The sequence below is a fragment of the Camellia sinensis genome, chromosome 9 (genome assembly GCF_055761805.1).
Source record: "Camellia sinensis isolate YWXY chromosome 9, ASM5576180v1, whole genome shotgun sequence".
In the NCBI taxonomy this organism is placed as follows: Eukaryota; Viridiplantae; Streptophyta; class Magnoliopsida; order Ericales; family Theaceae; genus Camellia; species Camellia sinensis.
The window spans coordinates 12,984,836-13,007,009 of NC_138969.1; the positions used below are offsets into that span (position 1 = coordinate 12,984,836).

Genomic DNA, 22,174 nt, shown 5'->3' on the forward strand with positions numbered 1-22,174 from the left:
CAATTCAAACTTAAATTCTAATCTTTCAAACACACAACAAATTGCAGCCATTCTTTTTTTTTTTTTGAACAATTTGTAGCCATTTTTAAATTGCATTTTTACAACACCTAGTCCTAGCTTCTAGCTAGGATTGTAAAAAAGAATAGAATGTTTTTCTTCTGAATTAATTTTCATTGAATTAGAAGGTATACTTTTATACAAGAAAATCCTTCCAATCATGCTAATCTATTCTAGGTAATCTAAATGTAATAGGAATCTGAATACTACAGCTAACTACAACAATATATTGTAGCAATCACAATACATACTTATCGCATAAATGTTGGGATATCTTTGACCATCTTAACACTCCCCCTCAAGTTGGAGAGTGAATGTCTAGAACTCCCAACTTGCGTATCATAGTTGAGAAAGCTTCCTTTCCTAATGGCTTAGTGAACACATTCGCAAGCTGATTTGCCGAAGCAACATATTTGGTCTCAACTGAACCATCTTGTATTTTATTGCGAATAAAGTGGCAATCCATCTCTATATGTCTAGTTCTTTCATGAAAAAAGGATTGGCTGCTATGTGTAAAGCTGCTTTGTTGTCGCAATATAACAATGCTGGTTTCGGATGTAATATTTTCAAATCTTTCAATAATGATCGCAGCCACGATAATTCACAGCAGGTACCCATCATGGCTCTATATTCAGCTTCTGCTGAGGAGAGAGACACAGTTTTCTGCCTTTTTGTCCGCCATGAAATAAGAGAAGATCCCAAGAAAACGCAATAACCTGTGGTGGATCTACGAGAAGTTGGAAAACCAGCCCAATCTAAGTCAGAAAAGGTTCGCAAAGATAAATTGCTCTGAGAAGGAAAAAACAAACCCTGTCCTGGATTACTTTTCAAATAACGCAAAACGCGCAAGGCAACTTACATATGTGGCTTGCGTGGTGCATGCATGAATCTACTTAAGACATGTACTGAATAGCTGATATTCGGCCGGGTAATGGTCAAATAAATTAGGCATCCAACAAGTCGCCTATATAGCGATGGATCTCAAAGTAATTCACCTTCATCCGAGAGCTTAATGTTTTGCTCCATGGGAAAGTTCACAGGTTTAGCGCCCAAAAAACCACCATCCTTTAGAATTTCCAAAGTGTATTTTCGTTGTGAGATGGAAATACCTTTCTTTGGCCGAGAGACTTCAATGCCCAGAAAATACTTTAATTCACCCAAATCTTTAATTCAGAAACGTCTATGCAAAAATTGTTTAAGAGCAGAAATGGCAGTGAGATCATTACTCGTAATAAGAATGTCATCAACAGATATCAACAAAGTTGTAAAAGATGTGCCTTTCCGACACGTGAACAATGAGTAATCTGCTTTAGATTGAACAAAACTGGCAGCCTGGATAGCTTTAGAGAACTTGGCAAACCATTGACGGGAAGCTTGCTTTAAGCCATATAACGACTTGTTGAGGCGACACACTAAGTTCTCCCCCTGTCGCGGAAGACCAAGAGGCAAAGACATATAAATTTATTCATGGAGATCACCATGAAGAAATGCATTTTGGACATTAAGTTGGTAAAGAGACCAATTTTGGGCAGCGGCCAAAGCTAATAAACAATGAGCAATAATCATTTTGGCAGTGGGAGAAAAAGTGTCATGGTAATCGATACTTTCCATCTGGGTGTAGCCTTTCGCAATCAAATGAGCTTTGTAACGCTCGATAGTACCATCCGAGTGACGTTTGATTTTATAAACCCAACGACAACCAATGGGTTGCTTGCCAAGAGGGAGAGAAGTGAGAGACCAAGTGTGATTGGCCTCTAAAGCAGCCAATTCAGATTGCATGGAAGCTTGCCAATGGGAATGAGGAGCGGCTTCCGCATAGGATGTAGGCTCAATATCTTGACTGATAGTAGCAAGAAAGGAGCGATGGGGTGGTGAATAACGATGATAAGAAATATAATTGCAAAGAGGATAGCGTGTACCTTGTGGGGAACGAGATGACGAAGGCGACAATTGGTTGGGAGACGTCACTTGGTTGCAAACATAATCGCATAAAGCTGTGGAAGGAACATGATGTCGTTGAGAACGACGTACAGCTGGTGTGGGAGGAGGACTGGTGGAAGGTGGTGGAACAGGGCTAGTAGGGGAAATGAGAGAGACTGGGTCGAGGACTGGGTTGTGTGGGACAGGGGTAGGAATGGGGTCCAGTGGGGAAAGAGTAGCACCAAGCACCGAGAGAGGAAGGACATGGGCAGAATTTGGGGAAGAGGATGGAGGTGACTCATAGGGAAATATGGTTTCATGAAAAACAACATCGCGACTAGTGAACACCTGATGAATGGCAAGGTCATAGAGTTTGTAAGCTTTTTGGCCAACCGGATAACCAAGAAAAATACAACGTTTGGCACGGGTAGCAAATTTATGAGAAACATGCACTTCAGTAGCATATGCAAGACACACAAAAACCCGAATATGAGAATAAGAAGGAATCTTGCCATAAAGTCGTTCAAAAGGAGTTTGGCGAGAAAGGAGTGGTGTGGGCAAATGATTAATTATATGGACAGCAGTGGAAACACAGTTGGCCCAAAAAGGTAAAGGGAGATGGGCTTGAAAACGAAGGGCACGGATGGACGCAAGGATATGGCGATGTTTGCGCTCAACCACCCCATTTTGTTGAGGTGTAGATGTACAAGAAGTTTGATAAATGGTGCCTTGTTGTTTATAAAATTTGCACATAGAAAAGAATTCCCCACCATTATCAACCTGAATGGTAGCAATAGAGGCATTGAATTGGGTGTGGACCCAGGTAAAAAAATTGGTAAGTAAAGGTTGGGTTTCATTTTTGTGCTACATAAAAAAAAAAAAAAAAAACTCATGTGAATCTAGAATAGTCATCCACAATAGTTAAAAAATATTTAGCACTAGAAAGAGAAGCTATTCTGTAAGGGCCCCAAATGTCACAATGAATTAATTCAAAAGGTCTCACAGAGGAAATTGAACTAGGAAAAAAAAGAAGCTGACTCTGTTTGGCAAGTGCATAAATATCACAAGCATTATTAGACTTGAAAGGAAAATGTAACAATTTTGGTGCCATAAAATCTTATCTAGAGGAAGATAAATGCCCTAATCGACGATGCCACAAATCAGTAGAGGCGTTGCCTTGAGAGCAGGATGAACAGCTAGTAATGGTGGCTGTGGATTGATTGTTATGGTGTGGCTGCTCCGATGCTAACGCAACCGAGTAATAAAGTCCGTCTCGTTGTTCACCCAAACCAATCGTCTTCCTCGTCATCAAGTCTTGCAAAACACACCAATGAGGGAAAAACGTTACGGAACAATTGAGGTCTCTTGCAATTTTACTCGCAGACATTAAATCCACCTTAAAAGATGGAACACCAAGCACATTTTTTGAAGAAATAAATGAATTCAAGGGTAAAGTTCCAATAGATGCGATTGGAGCATGTTCTCCGCTTGGCATAACAATGGGTGGCAAAAGAGTGTTCTCTTTACTGTTAACAAGTAGAGCAGGAGTAGAAGTAATATGGTCTGTAGCACCACTATCGATAATTAATCGTTTGAGGTGCAACAACACCCGTGACAAACCTGAAGAAGCACTGGCAACATTAGCCTTAGGAGTGGTGGATTGAGATGTGTTTTGATGGTGCACAATAGATAATATTTGCTGGATTTGCAAATCAGATAAGCCATTGGTCACCGATTGTATTTTCGGTATCTTGTGACCCTCCTTGACATTGTTGATCGAAGATTGATGATTGTTATTGTGTTTAGAATGAGTGCCTCCTTGATTGGACCTGTTTGATGCATGTTTTGGGTGTCCTGGGGGATACCTATTCAATTTCCAACATGTGTCTCGCACATGATGGTCTCGATCATAGTAAGAGCAATGCAAAGGTTTTCGATTAGATGAGTTGGAGCGAGAGGAAAAACTTTGGCCATGTCGAAGAGCCAAAGCTACCAGTTCATCCCTTCGAACAACCATGGCTGAGGTCTCCGTGATTTCATGTGCAGCGCCTAGGTTTCGTTGTTTCTCTTCTTGGACAATACAAGAGAAAGCCTTGGCAACATCAGGAAGCAGATTCATCAAGAGGATCTACCCTCGTATTGCACTATAAGACTCATTGAGTCCCATTAGAAATTACATCAATCGGCGTCGCTTATGGTCTGCCCCACAAGAGCAAATAGTATCATTATAGGATCCTAGTTCATCCCACAATTTTTTAAGCCTGGTGTAGTAAGCTGCAACAGTCATTTGATCTTGAGTGAGACAAGCGATGTCCTTCTCAATCTGAAAAATACGTGGGGCATTGCTTTACGACAAGCAATCCTGAAGGTCTTCCCATACCTCCTGGGCAGTGTTTGAAAAAATAACGCTATCGGCAAGATCTGGTGTGAGTGAATCAAGAATCCAAGATAGGATCATATCGTTGCATTTTTTCCATGATGCATAGTCATTTGGTTCGGTCTTGGCATCTGGCGCTATGATAGTTCCATCTATGAAACCCAATTTGGATTTGGCATTCAAAGAGATGGTCATGGCTCTACACCATGTTGAATAATTATCCCCATTGAGAGGCTTGGAAACAAGCACCATGCCGGGATGATCAGAATGGTGAAGGAAATATGGATTGGCGGCATCAGGCTTGCCTCCATTCGAAGATTGCTCGTTTGCCATGATGATGGGAAATAGTGAAAGAGAGCAAAGAATAGAATGCTAGGGTATCGTTCCCTGCTCTGATACCATGTAAAAAAGAATAGAATGTTTTTCTTCTGAATTAATTTTCATTGAATTAGAAGGTATACTTTTATACGAGAAAATTCCTCTAATCATGCTAATCTATTCTAGGTAATCTAAATGTAATAGGAATCTGAATACTACAGCTAACTACAACAATATATTATAGCAATCACAATACATACTTATCCCATAAATGTTGGGATATCTTTGACCATCTTAACGGATGGTGGAAGAAACATAAGCTTAGTGTTTTTTTCAGGAAAAAAAAAAAAAAAAAAAAAAACATATGGGACCAAAATCAGCACCCAAATCAGTACCAACAATTACTCTGACACACAAACATAAGCTTAGTTTACGACAACAATTACTCTGGCACACAATAGTGAAAAGGTGGAAGGACAAGATTCCCTTGTGTTCAATTATTAGAAGGAAATTACGGTGAAGAATTGAGTTCCTAAAATGACTAATTGGTTCAGATATCTTAACAACTTAAAAAACAGTATTGAGACATATACCCTTATTAAAATTTGCGTATGAGGTGATTTATATTGTACTTGCACCTTTTGAAACATTTTTTGGGTGAATAAACCTTTCGAAACATATTTGGTCCTCAATTGGAAATCTATTTCAGTATGAGTACTGTTATACAAACAAAATATTCATACATAATGATGTGACTCTTTATGAACATTTCATTTTAAAACAAAATGCCATGAGTAATTTTAGCGGGTGGCACACGCGATGCGTGTGCAATTCAAATAACTAATAATAAAAATAAATAATAAAAAATTTAATATCATAATATGTATGTTGCTTAAGTGATAAGTATGTTTTTAATGAAACCCAAATCTTGGGTTCAAAACTTACTTATGTTGTGTATAATAATTTTTATTTATTTATTTTAGCATATATAAAGTTGCCACGTGGCATAGGAGAAGAATGTTTCACTAAACCAATTTAGGTCTTCACTTAATAATAGTATAATATAATACGTATGTTGCTTAATTGATAAGTAAATTCTTTATGAATATAAAGTTGCAACGTGGCATTAGGAGAAGAATGCTTCACTAAACCAATTTAGGCCTTCACTTAATAATAGTATAATATAATATGTATGTTGATAAAGTGATAAACATGTTTTTTAATGATACCCAAAGTCTTGGGTTCAAAATTTGCTTACGCTGTATATAATAATTTTTTTATATTTTTTTATGTTAGCATACATAAAGTTGTTACGTGACATGAGGAGAAGAATGTTTCATTAAACCAATTTAGGCCTTCACTTAATAATAGTATATAGATATAGATAGATAATGGCAATTCACATCATTCTTGTCAAGTTTTTTGTATGAATTATATATATGTTTAGAATTTTCTTTTACGAAAAAATATACAAAAATAGAGAGAAAATAAAATCTTTAATTTTTTTGGGTATAATTTATTGACTTTTTGGCCTTTTTAATAATATTTTTATTTTTAAGCTATTTTGTTAACTTCCCCAACAAGCCCTTAGTAGGGACGCTTGGTCAGGGAACTCCAAAATGAATGAGTTGTTAATAATTCAGTCTCTCATTCATATATCATTTTCATATAAGCTATAGTCTATTAATTAATTAATTCCTTCACTTTTACTGTTTCTAACAGTCTATACATATGTGTGTGTGAGAGAGAGATAAAATATCCTCTACATTATACATTTTCATCAATTTATGTGTCATGGTGGGTTGATTATTTTTAATATAAAATAAATTTTTATTCATACACATATAATTTGTTGTATGAATACACATAGAAAGTGAAAGAGAAAGGGACAATACTCAATAGTTAAGTTAGGAAACAAAAATTATAAATTAATAAAAAAATTTAAAATATTGATAATTAATTTTTATAATATTTTTCATTTGTTGGTAAATAAGTTTCACTTAACATGTCAGATAATTGTAAATCAAATTATATATATATATATATATATATATATATTTCTATAGATTTCATAAATTTTTCTTGAATAATATTTGTAATTAAATGAGAACATTGGGTATTGCCTAGTTTGGATTAGTTAGTCAAAAAAATTCAACAGAGATTGAATATTTTCCCTTGGGTCCAAAGTGGAAGAACAAAATATTGGAAAATTCTATTTCCACACACCAAATCATCTTTGTGTACATATTTTCTTAATCCACACATTTAATAATTTGATTTTTACTTCTTTATCTCAGTCCATACACTTTACATTCCAAATATACCCTCACTTTCTCTGTGCACATCCTCTCCTTCTATCCTTTTGCACTTCAAAAACCTTAACCCTAGCTACACCAGCGGTGAAGTAGCTGGTGAGATGGTGGTGGATGAGATATCTTTGCCTTCTGAGGATGGGAATATATCTTTGCCTCCTGGATCTTTGATTGTGCTTGCTCATAAAGAAAAAGAAATCACAAATGCATTGGAGGGAGAAGGTGCTCAACTGAAAAAAGCTGAAGTTGCCTATGAAGTGGCCTTGATGTCTCAAACAAATATGTATAGGCTAGGTATTGATGTTACTCAGGCTGAGCTGGTTCCCCATCTAAATTGGAGGCAATAAGAGAGAACTGAGGTGGTTGGAAATTGGAAGGCAAAGATCTATGATATGCTTCATGTGATGGTGAGTGTAAAATCAAGGCGGGTCCCTGGTGCTATGACTGATGAGGAGCTTTTTTCTGTGGATGATGATGAAAGGACATGAAATGGAGGTGAGTATGATGATGATGTATTGACAACTGAAGAAAGGATGCAGTTAGAATCTGCACTTCGCATGGGAAACTCAGATGTTCTTTGTGAGGATGAGGACCGTGGGGTTCAGGATTGCCATGAAAATGGTGATAGTGGTTCCTATGAAAGTGTTGAATTAAAAGAGAAGAAGAGTTGGTTTGGTTGGAATAAGAAAGGTTCGAATGGGGTGGTGATGACTGGCGGTGAAGTGGTTGGTGAGATGGGGATGGAGAAATTATGAGATGTGTGGGAGAGACGGTGGTGGGTGAGATGGTAATTTTGTTAAAGGATAAAATTATAATTCTGAAAAAATTCATTAAGTGTGTGGAGTAAGGAAACTTGATGTGTAGAAATAGAATTTCCCCAAAATATTTTCAAAGACCCAAAATGAAAAATTTTAATTAACAAAAAACAAAAACCAAAGTTGAAAGTTTAATTTTTGTAAAATTCCAAATCTACCCTTTGAATTGGACAGCCCTAGGCTTTCCATATGCCTATATAAACCACACTTCCAAGCCCTACTCAAACAAACCACCTTTGCTTCATAGTTCATTTTTTCACCAAAACACTTATCATATCTTTACATCCATGGAGTTCCTATATCTCTCTGTCATTCTCGCTTTCCTCTTTATTCTCATCACCATTTTTTCTCTCCGACATCGCTCCAATGACGGTGTCAAACTGCCTCCGGGCAGCTTTGGATGGCCTATTATCGGCGAAAGCATCGAATTTCTGTTTGGCAAGCCAGAAAATTTTGTGAACTATAGGATGAAAAAGGACTCTCGAGAGATCTTTAAGACGAAGATTTTCAAAGAGAAAACAACAGTCATATGTGGCCCAAATGGAAACAAGTTTCTCTTCTCTAATGAGAGAAAAATCTTCACTGGTTTCTTGCCTCACTCAATGTAGAAGCTTTTCCTCTCATCAAAACCCAAACCAGCGACGGCTCCATCGTTTCCACCACCGCAAGTGGTGGGAGCGGTGGCGGCGGATGGTGTAAAAGAAGTGATAAGGACACCTGGGTTTTTCAAGCTTGAGGCATTATCGAGTTACTTGGGGTAATTGACGCAATTTCATAGCAACACTTGACGACTCATTGGGAAGGCAAAGATGAATTGAAGGTCTTGTTAGAGATTTTAATAAAAAAATAAAATTTTCCATTTTTAATCATTTCATTATTGGGGCTAAATTTATTAGTTTTTAAAACCTTCTTAAGTTACAAAATTAAATTTTACTATTATATTTATATTACAATATTTATTAGATTTAATTCGTTACAACTATATAGTTTGGTTTGATTTTTTTACAAACTATTTGTAGACGTGTTTTTATTTTCCTTTTATTTTATATTTTAATCATCTATTTTTTGTTTTTTGTTTTTTTCTATTTAGATACATCAAAATTAGATTCATCTAAAAAAATGAAAAAAAAAGACTGAAAATATGAAAAGGTTCATTGGAAACAAATAAATATCTAAATAAAAATGTAACAATTTTTTGTTTGGATTTTCGTTTGTTTTTAATGAACTTTTTTATTTTATTTTTATATTCTAGTAAATATATTTTATTTTTAGATTAGGTGCATATAAAAAAAAAGGTGACTAAAATAAGAAAACAAAATTCACACAAACATAAATTGGTCAAAAAATAATTTTTTAAAAATCAAACCAAGCAGAAAATATTTTTCTAAGAGTGTGAGACTCGCAAGACACGCAAGAGAATCATGTACATGAGATATATATTGAGTTTTTACAAATATTTTTACAGACGACTTTCTATGTTATTTTACATGCATTCTTATTTCATAGGTTATGTATATCTTAATAATTTTGTTGAATAATACTGAATTGTTCCATAATATTTTTGTGACAGGTCTACCCTCTAGCCAAGACTCTAACCTTGTTGATCGCTTGCCGGATCTTTCTAGGGATGGAAAATCCAAATCGTATCGCGAGGCTAGTTCGCTATTTCGATGATTTCACCTTAGGGTTGCATTCGATCATGGTGAATTTTCCTAGCACTAACTTTTATCGCGCTGGCAAAGCTACCGATGCTATTCGGAGGGAGCAAATGGCGATGGTGAGGGAGAGGAGAGACGCCATGGTAGGCGGTGGAGGAGCTATGAAGCAAGATATACTATCTCATATGATCGTTGTGAGTGATCCAACTGGGAAGGGTATGGGTGAGGCTGAGATTGCTGATAAAATGATGGGTTTATTGGTGGCTGGTTATGCCAATGTGGCTGTCACCATTTCTTTCTTCATGAAGTTTGTAGGAGAAAGTACAGACATCTATAATAAGGTCCTATCAGGTAATGACTTTGTTACATAATTTTCTATGAAAGAATTATGTGATTGTGCCATTTTTAAAATTATAAGTTACTACTACTACTATTATTATTATTATTATTATTATTATTATTATTATTATTATTATTATTATTATTATTATTATTATTATTATATTTTTTTATTTTTTATTTATTTATATTTTTTTTTTGGTGTAAATTTTTTTGTTTGTATAATAAAATTCTTTTGGATTGTAATTAAGGTAGTTAGCAGTTGACATGCACAATACATAGGATAAAAGAATTTTTTTTGCTAATCATAAATATTTCCTAAATTTTAGTTAAATTATTTATGTGTATACATACATATAAAATTAATTTTTTAATAATAAATTTGTGAATAAAGTGAACCAACTATATATTTTATATATATATATATATATATATATATCATATTTATTATAAATAATGGAATTTGCATTGACAAATTTAAAACCAAACATTGATCAAATTTAAAATAATATTGTTCAATCTCCTAAAATTTTGCGGACTATACTCATGTTGTTCGAGTTTCATGTTGCAATTATTTTATGTGTTTTTACATATTTGAAATGCAGAGCAATTGTAGATCTCAAAAGATAAAAAGACAGAGAACTGTTAGACTGGAATGGCATGTCGAAAATGAAATACTCACAGAATGTAATGTGTGAAGTGATGAGAGTTGTTCCACCTCAACAAGGAACCTTCAAAGAAATCTTAACTGACTTCACATATGCTGGTTACACAATTCCAAAGGGCTGGAAGGTGTGTAAACATATATCAAATGAAGCTTGTGTATATCTTTTCAGGCTAGCTCATTGTTCAATGATGTAGAACTGTCACATCATCTTTTGTTCTAACTAGTTATAAAAATAAAATGAGATTTGACATCCTATCTTTTAATCTCCTTGAGAAGATAGGTTTCGAATGAAAGGAATCTTGGGTCTTGTTTTTTTCTTGTTGGTTGTTAGGTAGGTGTATCAGCTTAGGATGGCCAAGTGTTCCCAACATGTCAACCATTACTCTTTAGCCTATGGTTTTTTATTTTCTTTCTCTAAAATGATATATATATATATATATATATATATGTGAGACATAACTATTTTTGTAGTCACGTTTTTTTTTTCTTTTTCTATTTTAAGAAAACTCCTAACAACTTTGTTACCATGGTCGATTGATCATAAGTGGTTAGAACAAAAGATAATATATAATTTTAAAATGCTACATAATTTTCCCTTAGTTATCATCGCAACTAATTTGTGAGTGTTGTTTGTAGGTATATTGGACAGTTAACACAACAAACAAGAACTCTAAGTACTTTCGGGATCCAGAAAAATTTGATCCGTCAAGGTACAAAGACGGAGAAGCACCGGCTCCATACACGTATGTGCCATTTGGAGGTGGGCGTAGATTTTGCCCTAGAAAAGAGTATGCTTGGTTAGTGGTGCTAACTTTCATCCACAATGTGGTGAAGAAGTATAAATGGGAGGTACTTTGTTTTAGGTGATATGGTGCCAATGCCAGAAAAAGGAGTTCCAATTCACCTCCACCCCTATTAATTTTTTTGAATAATGCTAAACAAATAAATTTTTCACAAAAAATAATTGTGATCTTTTGTAATTTTTTTGTTTGGAGTCAAAACATACATTATTGTGACTCAAAATTTCAAAAATGTTTCTATTATTTCATTTTGTATGAATTTTACGTATAAAAATTCTATGCTTAAAAACTTTTCTAGTATTTATTCATATATGTGATAAACTTTCTATGCCATTCAATTTGGACTTCATTGATCCACCTGATACTTTGAGCAACGCCATAACATTTGTGTAGTCTTAATTCACACAAACACTACGATAGATAAGGTTTTTAGGATTTAATTTTTAAAAACTTTTAAAAGAGAAAATTTTATTATAAAATTTTTGTTGCGATAATTCAAAAAAGCACCTCTATAGTCATTTTGTTTCAACAATACTTTCCACAAGAAGCCAAATGTCTGTGTTTGAGACAAAGCTCACAAATAACATTTTCCGTTAAATTTGTTAGAATTTTAAATTAAATCACAATCTTTTTTGCTAAAGCTGTTAAGCCACAGCTCAAGATAGAACCATAAGCCAAGTCTCAACCTACAGAGCTACAGCAGTTACAGACCAAGCAGCTCCAGCTCAAGCAGCTCAAGAAGTTGGTCAAGTAATCTGCCGCTAATGCTCAAGGGATGAACACGTGTATGAAGTTGAGGAGGTTACAATCCACTTGTGGTGGTTAGACAAATCTGTTAGGAAGTTATATAAATATAACCATGGTTAGTTATAGAGACTCCAATTTTGATCCGGTATTTTATTATGTTCTGGACTCAGGTTTCATGCTTCAATGTTGTTGTTTATTTCTTTTTCCCCTTGTTGTTCCTTGGATTGGTCATTTGGATTGTAGTTGTGTGTTTGGAACAGGTTATTTGCTTGCTTTTCCAAACCTTTGTTGCCCAGATTTTTGCTCCTCCGCTTGAGCGGCCATTCTAGCGCTCGAACGAGCTCTGTAAATTTTGGTGCTCCGCTCAAGCGGCACTTCTTGTGCTCGAGCAGGTTTTACTAACTTTTAGTACTTTGCAGGTCTGCAAAACTACTAGGAGAGTGTTTTCTACACTCGAGCGGCACTGGTGGGCGCTCGAGCATTGTAAAACTTCTAGATGTGTGTTCTCTATGCTCGAGCACCACTTTTTGCGTTCGAGCGGTGAGCGTCTTGTTCATTATGTCTTGGCACTCAAGCGGTTTTTCTTGCTTGAGCGGAACAACTTTTTGTGTCTGACGCTCGAGTGTCAGCTCTTCCGCTCGAGCGGACTGTGCATATATCAGATTGCAAAAATGACTTTTTACATCATTTTTTCAGATCTTTTCTCCCAAAAACCTAAAGTTGAAACCCTCTCTATCTAAAATACACACACTCTCTCTCTCTCTCTCTACATTTTCACCTACTTCTAGTGATTTCTTTACCCTAATCCATTTGAGAAAAGGTAGAGCGTCTCTAGATCTTCATTTTAATTCAAACAAAGTTGGGTTTGAGCATCTTTGGAGTTTCACCCTTGCTTTGCTCGTCTTCTCTTCTTGAGGTAGGGATTTTCTACACTTTCATATGGTTTTTAGCTTAGCTATTTGTCGTTGTGTAACAATGATAGGATTTGAGAGTAGTTTGAACAAACCTAGGGTTTGAGTGTGAAATAAAAATAGGGATTTTTTAGTGAATGTGAAATAAATGAGTATGGAGTTTGAATATGAGGTTATATTGTGTCAAAATTGTTGATTTTGGTACTTGGGTCGATATTTGGAAAAATGGGAGTTTTGCTCTAATTGGATTAAATTGTTATTTTGTATAAATAACTAAAATTGACATTGGTAATGTGAAATTGGATGATTATTGATATATGTGGTAGAGTCAGACACATGTTGTCTCTTACCTATGGAAATTTGAATAATTTATCTGTTGAGAAGATTGTATATTTGTTTGGAAATATTTGTATTGGGCTATCGGTGGAGGATAACTATGATTGTTGTAGAAATTGCATGATGATTAGGTAAATTGAAACTAATCTAATGTTGGTTGTCATTCAATGTGACTATGCTTTAAATACATTGTATATGTATGATGTTTAGGAGGAGAAAGAGGATATACTCCATTGTTTGAGAGGAGATAGGGGATGGACTCCATTAAAATTAAGTTGGCTGGAGTGCCCAGGGTGAAAGTCCCAAAATCTTGTATACACATTGGTGCCGATCCCACAGACGAAATTTCTGTAAAATGGCAGATTGAAGTGTTTGTGTGGTAATTGCGTTAATTTGATAACCATTGAGTTGTAGTCTCAATTGAGTTGTTTAAAGATAATGAAATTGGCTCATGAATTGAGAAGAATAGATTAACTTGAAATAAATTGAAGGAAAGTGGAATAAGATATGAACTTGGTATTTCTTGATAATAAAACAAAATGAAAACGTTTTGTTGCATACATTGTATATGCACATTGTACTTATGTTTTTATTAAATCTCATATATTGTGTTAGATTATTCTTGCTAGGTTTTGGCTCACCTTATTTGGGAAAAACCATTTTTAGGTGCTGGTGCTATGCCTCCGCCAAGGCACTAGCTCGGAGTGACTTTTGGGGAGGAAGAGCTCTTTATTTTGTTGTATTGTTTTTGTATAGCCAAGGGCTTTAACTGTATTGGGCTTGTAACGCCCTCAAAATCAACCCATTATATATATATATATATATATCATTGACATGCATTATTTAAAGAAAACAATTTATTAATTCATTCATCAGAGTATTACTAAATAAAAGCTTTACATGTAACATCGAATAAAATGCCCTACAGGCTTACATCTTTCCAAGCCAACACTTGGATACAAAAAGATGAGTTCTAACTTAATACAAGAAAAGCCCTAGGTTTGGATGTTTACATGTACTAATAAATAAAGACAATTAACTAAAGATAGTCTTCAAAATCCAAGTCCCTTCCAAGCTAAGTCCTTGGAGGTAGCTTATCACCTGAACCTGAAAATGATGTTCCCATCTAGGGTGAGCCACAGCCCAGTAGAAATATACTAAACCACATATAAGCAATGAATAAAGCAATAGCATTCAACAGATGGTTAACCAAGATAATCAATTACTCCGTTTTACAGTCTCATGACACTATTGTCTAAGACACGTTTTACTTTCCAACTTTATCAACATGGCTCAGAACCTGGCCAAACTTACCACAATGAATTATGTATATCAGATTCACATTCCTCAACATGGCTCAGAACCTGGCCAAACTTACCACAATGAATTATGTATATCAGATTCACATTCCTCCAATATCAACAAACAAATGAGACTCAAGCTCAAATCAAAACACTTCATACTTCCAGTTTGATACACATTTTAGTGTTGTATCAACAAAAACACTTCTATATAAATAAGCACACTTAAAAGTGATGCTAATGGAGTCCATCCCCTATCTCCTCCCAAACAAAATTCGGTTTAGAGGTCCATCCCCTATCTTCCCCTAAACCGTGGAGTACATCCCCTATCTCCTCCCACACAAAACAATATATGCAAATGCAATGCTCAATCAATACACGTATTTTCTGTATCAATGCAATAATCAAAATTTATGACTTAACCAATGTGATTAGTTTCAGTTATTCCTAATCCACATGCAATGTCTACAACAATCACGACTATCCTCCACCGATAGCCCAAAACAGTTATTTCTAAACTGAAAATAACTATGTCAACAATTCAATAGACAAATGATTCAAATTAACCAATTACACTATTTAATCAATGAATTCCCCAATTCCATGAATTTAACCTTCTTTTCCCAATTCCATGAATTAATTATACAAATTAATTTAATATTACAACTAGGGTTTTTCCCAAAATTACCAAAGTATCCCCAACATATCAAAATACCAAAACTTAGATCAAAACTTATAAAATGGAGTAGGAAATCCCTACCTCGAAGAGAACAACCCAAATGGAGAAGACAGAGATGAATACCCAAAAACCAAAGTGCTCCAAATCGCCAAATGTTCAGATTAAATGGAAGCCCTCGACTCACTCTATCTTTTTAATGATGGATCTATGGTAGAAACACACCCTAAGTGGATCAAATCTAAGAGAGAAGGTGAGTATGGAGAGAGAGAAGTCGGACCTAGGGTTTGGGATCAAAAAGAAAATGAAAAAGACTGATCAAAACCCGCTGCTGCGTATATAAGCTGGACAGGCTCGCTCGAGCGAAGACTTGGTCGCTCGAGCAACCAGACACAGAAAAACTACGCTCGAGCCAAGGGAGCCTTGCTCGAGCCAACAACACAAAAGCTCGCTCGAGCGAAAGAAAACTCGATCGAGCGAAGAACTCAAACCCTCAGGTCTGCAATAGAGCTCATATGCTTATCTTTGTGAAGTGTGGATACAGCTTGTATGCTTATCTGTGGATATTGTTGATATACATATCTGTTGTGAAGTGTGGATACAGCTTGTATGCTTATCTGTGGATATTGTTGATATACATATCTGTTGTAGAGTGTGGATACAGCTTGTATGCTTATCTGTGGATATTGTTGATATACATATCTGTTGTAGAGTGTGGATACAGCTTGTATGCTTATCTGTGGATATTGTTGATATACATATCTGTTGAGAATGTGGATATAGTTTTTATACATATCTGTGGAAATGATGATAGAGCTAGCATGCTTATCTGTTGAAAAAGGGAAAATGAAAAGTAATTGGGACTTGTAAGTCGTTGACATAAATATGTAATTTATGTGATTGTATCAGTGTTGACCAACTATCAATTGCTAATGTTTTAGTCATTGTCCATGGTTGGTTTAGTGTATTTCTACTGGGCTGTGGCTCACCCTATATGGGAATATCATTTTCAGGTACAGGAAGCATGCCACCTCCAAGGACATAGCTAGGGAGGCTAGAGGCGGACACACTGGTGTCGATTTTACTTTTTGATGTATTACATGTAAATACAAGCCAAGGGCTTAATGTGTACGAGTTAGTACTCTTTTGGTGTAACCAAGTGTTAACTTGGAAAGCTGTAAGCCTGTAAGGCATTTGCTTTTGTTGTTAACATGTAATACCTTTTGTAATGAAACTCTGATATATGAAAGAATATGGAACATTTGAGTGTCAATGCATGTCTTATTTAATGAGTTTAATGCTATTAATTTGAGGGCGTTACAACTTGGTATCAGAGCTTACCGGGTTCGAATACTTTGGGTACGTGGGAAGTGATTAGGATCACAATGGGTTTGTCTCGCTTGATAGAGACGTAGATGTAGTACCATATGCTATGTGTTTATTTGATAACATGCTTGTGTGACTATGTGGGTATGGGATTTAATTTCTGGGATGTTGATTGGATCCTTGAGTTTCTGGGAGTCTTGTTGGAAAGGCACTTGATCAATGCTATTTCTAACCGGAACTCTAGTAACGTCTTGGGACTATCATTATCCGGAAATGAAATTCGTAAGTGCTTATGTGTTTATGTGCTTATGTGGAGTGAATTACAGTTGTCCATGCATTAGGACGTGAGTGTTTAGTTTCGGCACATTTATGAATGTGCTAACGTTCTGTGTTGCCTCTATTAGGATGTCAGGACGAGGAAGAGGTGCTAGGCGTGGTAGACCTGCGAGGCAGGAAGTACCGTTACAGGGTGAGATTCCAGCAGTGCAGGAGGGAGTTGGGCAGGCCAATGTGGCCGAGCCAGTAGGTCAGCAGGCTATGGGTGCCTTGGCCAGAGAGATAGCAGGAGCTTTGGGTATTCTAAGAGCTGGGAATCAGGCAGCTGAGGCAGGGCCTTCCTTCTTGAAGAGGGAGTTCTTCCGGTGTAATCCGGACGAGTTTATCGGGGATCCTAAAGAGCCGCTTAAGGCAGATGAATGGCTCGAACAGACAACGAAGACGTTTGAGATGCTTGGCATCGAGGACGGAGCACTGAAAGTGACCTTGGCATCCTTCCAACTGAAGGGAGATGCGGGTCAATGGTGGAAGTACGAGAAAGCTCGTGTTGGTGGTACTTGGGAGGCGTTTGTGAATGCTTTTCAGGAGAGGTTTTTATCAGCAGCAGCTAGGGAGAAGCTGAGGGATCAGTTTAGCCGGCTTAATCAGCAGGGCTTGTCAGTGGCCGAGTTTGAGGCTACTTTTACCAGTCTGTCTAGGTTTGCACCTGAACTGGTGGCGTCTGAGGAACGCCGTTGCTATGAGTTTGAGCGGAAGTTGAGGCGGGGCCTCAAGTTGAGAATTGGTGGGTCTTATATTCGAGAGTATAGACACCTAGTGGACGCTGCAGCTCATATGGAGCTTATGATGCAGGAGGAGGATGAGGGGCAGAGAGGCTCCAAGAGGAGCCAGGATAGTCAGGGTGATGGCAGGAGGCAGAGGGGTTCTAACCCTCAGCAGTCGCAGGGTGGTGTTGCTAGATCGACCTTTCCAGTGCCGAGTGTAGGCTCCGGGAGAGGTGGTCAGGGGGATTTCACCTGTTACAAGTGTGGCCAGCTGGGTCACAAGGTATCTGTTTGCCCGCAGAAGGGTGGGGGTCAGAAAGCTGCTTCATCTTCAGCTAGACCGCAGAGTCAGAGTTTGGGCAGGGGGCAGCTCTTGACTTGTTATCAGTGTGGACAACCTGGGCACATGAAGAGGTTTTGCCCACAGTTGAGTGCCACTTCGGGAGCGTCTGGTTCTAGGCAGACGCAGGGTTTTCAGCCAGCTCAGTCTGTGCAGGCCTCGAGGGCCAATCCGGGAGCTTCGTCATCCCAGTCTGTGCAGCAGTCTTTTGCTCCGAGAGGTGAGCAGGTAGACCAGGGGCCTACGGGGCGCGTGTATGCTGTTACCGCGCAGGACTTAGTACCGGCTCCATCAGTGGTGAGAGGTACTTTTCTGTTTTGCAACTCGGTTGCTAATGTGTTGATAGACACGGGTGCATCTCATTCTTTTGTATCTGCTGCATTTGCATCTGTTTTGGAATTGGAGTTAGCACAGTTAGCATCTCCTATTTGTGTGGTATCGCCTTTGGGTGGTGAGTTGATTCTGAAACAGGGTGTTAGAGGATGTGATATAGAGGTCGCCGACTATAGGCTTCCTTTTCCGTTTGTTGTCATGCCCATGAGGGGTTTTGATGTCATTTTGGGTATGGACTGGTTATCGTCATACCGGGCTGTTATTGATTGCTACCGCCAGAGGGTTACATTATGTACCTTGAGCGGGGAGTGGTTCCATTTCTTGGGAGACCGGGTTGGTAGTGTTTTGCCACCGGGGTATGATTCGCGAGGGCGAAGTGAGCTTAGTAGTCTACTTGCTAGCTTTAAGAGTGGTGAGAGTGGTGAGACCCAGCATGTATTGCCGAGGGTGGTTTGTGAGTATTCGGATGTTTTTCCCGAAGATCTTGTTAGTTTGCCACCTCACCGAGAGATAGAGTTCTCTATTGATTTAGTGCCTGGTACGGCGCCGATTTCTATGGCACCTTACCGTTTTGCTCCAGCAGAGTTGGTTGAGTTGAAAGTTCAGCTCCAGGAATTGCTAGATAAGGGCTTTGTTCGCCCTAGTGTTTCACCGTGGGGAGCACCGGCCCTCTTTGTTAAAAAGAAAGATGGTGCCTTGAGATTGTGTATAGATTATCGGAAGTTGAATCGGGCTACGGTTAAGAATAAGTACCCTATGCCCCGTATATATGATTTGTTTGACCAGTTGAAGGGTTCCCGTTGTTTCTCTAAGATAGACTTGAGATCGGGTTACCATCAGTTGAGGGTCAGGGAGGAAGATATTCCTAAGACGGCATTCCGTACGCGGTATGGCCATTATGAGTTTTTGGTGATGCCATTCGGACTTACCAATGCACCGGCAGTCTTTATGGACTTGATGAACCGGATTTTCCGGGAGTTCTTAGACCGATTTGTGGTTGTTTTCGTGGACGATATCCTTATCTATTCGTCTTCTGAGGAGGAGCACGAGGCACACTTGAGAGTGGTGCTTGAGTTACTTAGAGCCCATAGGCTGTATGCCAAGTTTGGGAAGTGTGAGTTCTGGCTGGGAGAAGTCAAATTCTTAGGCCACGTGGTATCCGGGGAAGGGGTGTCTGTTGATACATCCAAGGTTGAGGCAGTGCAAGATTGGGCACAGCCTAAGAGTGTGTTTGAGATCCGCAGTTTTCTGGGATTAGCTGGGTATTACCGTCGGTTTGTGAAAGATTTCTCCAGGTTAGCGTCACCGTTGACTAGACTGACTCGGAAGGGAGTCAAGTTTGTGTGGAGTGAGACTTGTGAAAAGTCGTTCCAAGAGCTGAAAGTTAGATTGACCACCGCTCCGGTATTGATTATTCCGGAGAGAGGGTTGGGTTATGCGGTTTATTGTGATGCCTCACGAGAGGGTTTGGGTTGTGTGTTGATGCAAGAGGGGAAAGTGGTAGCTTATGGCTCACGTCAGTTGAAAATACACGAGAAGAATTACCCCACACACGACCTAGAGTTAGCAGCTGTGATCTTTGCCTTGAAAATCTGGAGGCACTACCTTTATGGTGAGAGGTTCGAGGTATTCTCGGATCATAAGAGTTTGAAGTATCTGTTTACACAGAGAGACTTGAATCTGAGGCAGAGGAGATGGATGGAGTTCATCGAAGACTATGATTTTGAGTTACATTATCATCCGGGAAAGGCCAATGTTGTGGCCGATGCCCTTAGTAGGAAAACCATTAGTGATGTAGCTTGTATAGCCATCCGGGAATGGGTGATGTTGGGAGCACTTGGCGAGTTTGATTTGCTACTGGGCGAATCTGTTGAGGCTGCGGCCTTGTTTTCTGTCGTGGTGCAGCCTACACTTGTGACTAGAGTGTTAGAGGCACAGAGAGGTGACCTTGAGGTAGAATCCCTCCGAGAGAAGATCTCCAGTGGGAAAGTTGAGAAGGGTTTGACGGTGTATCCCGACCTGAGTGTGAGATACCGAGACCGTTTGTTTGTACCGGAGTCTTGCCGAGAGGAAGTACTCCGAGAGTTTCATCATTCGCGCCTTGCGGTGCATCCGGGAGGTACTAAGATGTATCAGGATTTGGGTCGCCAATTTTGGTGGCGGGGTATGAAGAGAGATGTGGCTGTTTTCGTATCGAAGTGCCTTACTTGCCAGCAAGTGAAGGCCGAGCATCAGAGGCCAGCGGGTTTGTTGCAACCCTTGCCTATTGCCGAGTGGAAGTGGGAGCATGTCACTATGGACTTCGTTGTAGGTCTTCCGAGGACTCAGCGGGGTAGTGATGCTATTTGGGTGGTTGTAGACCGGTTGACTAAGTCGGCGCACTTTATTCCTATGCGCGTGAGAGATTCGGTAGATCATCTTGCCGATTTGTATATTCGGGACGTAGTGAGATTGCACGGGGTCCCAGTGACGATCGTCTCAGATAGAGATCCTCGTTTTACTGCTAGGTTGTGGCAGAGTTTGCAAAGTGCACTGGGCACTAAGTTGACCTTTAGTACGGCTTATCATCCTCAGACTGACGGGCAGTCCGAGCGTACTATTCAGATCCTCGAGGATATGCTTCGGGGTTGTGTCCTGGATTTCAGTGGGACGTGGGAGAGGCACTTGCCATTGGTAGAGTTTGCCTACAACAACAGTTTTCAGTCTAGCATCGGTATGGCACCGTTTGAGGCCTTGTATGGCCGACCGTGTAGGTCTCCAGTGTGTTGGGCCGAGGTGGGTGATGCACCTTTGTTGGGTCCGGAGTTGGTTAGGGAGACGACGGAGAAAGTTGAACTTATCCGTAGGAGGCTTGTTACAGCCCAGAGTCGACAAAAGAGTTATGCCGACCGTAGGAGGAGGCCTTTGGCGTTTGAGGTAGGTGATCATGTCTTTCTGAAGATATCACCTAGGCGAGGCCTGATGAGGTTTGGGAAGAGTGGGAAGTTATCCCCTCGGTTTATTGGTCCTTTTGAGATCCTTGAGAGGATTGGTGAGGTTGCTTATCGATTGGCCTTACCACCGCAGTTGTCCGGAGTGCATGACGTGTTTCATGTGAGTATGCTTCGGAAGTATGAGCCAGATCCATCACATGTGCTGGATTGGAGCGATTTAGAGGTAGATGAGGATGCCTCGTATGAGGAGAGACCGGTTCGGGTCTTGGATAGGCGGGATCAGGTCCTACGTGGTAAGACCATTCCTTTGGTGAAAGTCTTGTGGAAACATCACGGAGTGGAGGAAGCCACTTGGGAACGTGAGTTGGAAGTCCGTGAGAAATATCCGGACTTGTTTGTTGATGTGTGATCTTGTATTTAAATTTTACATTATGTTGAACTTAAGAGCTTTTATATATGTCTTAAGTTGTAAAACATTGAGAATGTTTTGATTATTGGAAGTATGTTTGGAACTTGCCTCATATGGAAGTTGAATGTGACACTATATGTGTTGAATATATTGTTGAAATTGGAAAGATAGTGCATAATGTTAATGCATGTTGAAAATACATATGTTGTTTACATATTGTGATATGTCTCTTGTTAAAGGGATGGGATGACCGGTAATGGGTCGAATTGTTGAATGTTAAATTGTAACATTGTCTAAAATGAAGGAAAACTTGTTTTGAAAACTTGTGCTTAATTTCGGGGACGAAATTCTTTAAGGGGGGGAGGTTATAGCGATCCCGGATTTACCCTTGTTGTATAGTGATCCGGACATGTGTCCGTGGATGTTGGTAGTTGTTTATTATCTTGTTTACATCCTTTCTTACTTTGTATTTGAGTTATAGGATGTGTTGGGCGGGTTGGTTACAGGTTGGTTGAGTTTAGAAACCAAAACTAGTTGCCCAGATTTTTGGCCTGTACGC

At 38.6% G+C, this 22,174-nt stretch overlaps 3 pseudogenes; 2 read left to right on the forward strand and 1 right to left on the reverse strand.

Annotated features, from left to right (window-relative positions):
- Window positions 1-355: 355 nt before the first annotated feature.
- On the reverse strand, window positions 356-4,687 carry LOC114286387 (uncharacterized; annotated as a pseudogene).
- A 2,401-nt stretch (window positions 4,688-7,088) lies between these two features.
- On the forward strand, window positions 7,089-7,739 carry LOC145799246 (uncharacterized; annotated as a pseudogene).
- A 347-nt stretch (window positions 7,740-8,086) lies between these two features.
- LOC114269119 (beta-amyrin 28-monooxygenase-like) lies at window positions 8,087-11,382 on the forward strand (annotated as a pseudogene).
- Window positions 11,383-22,174: the final 10,792 nt, after the last annotated feature.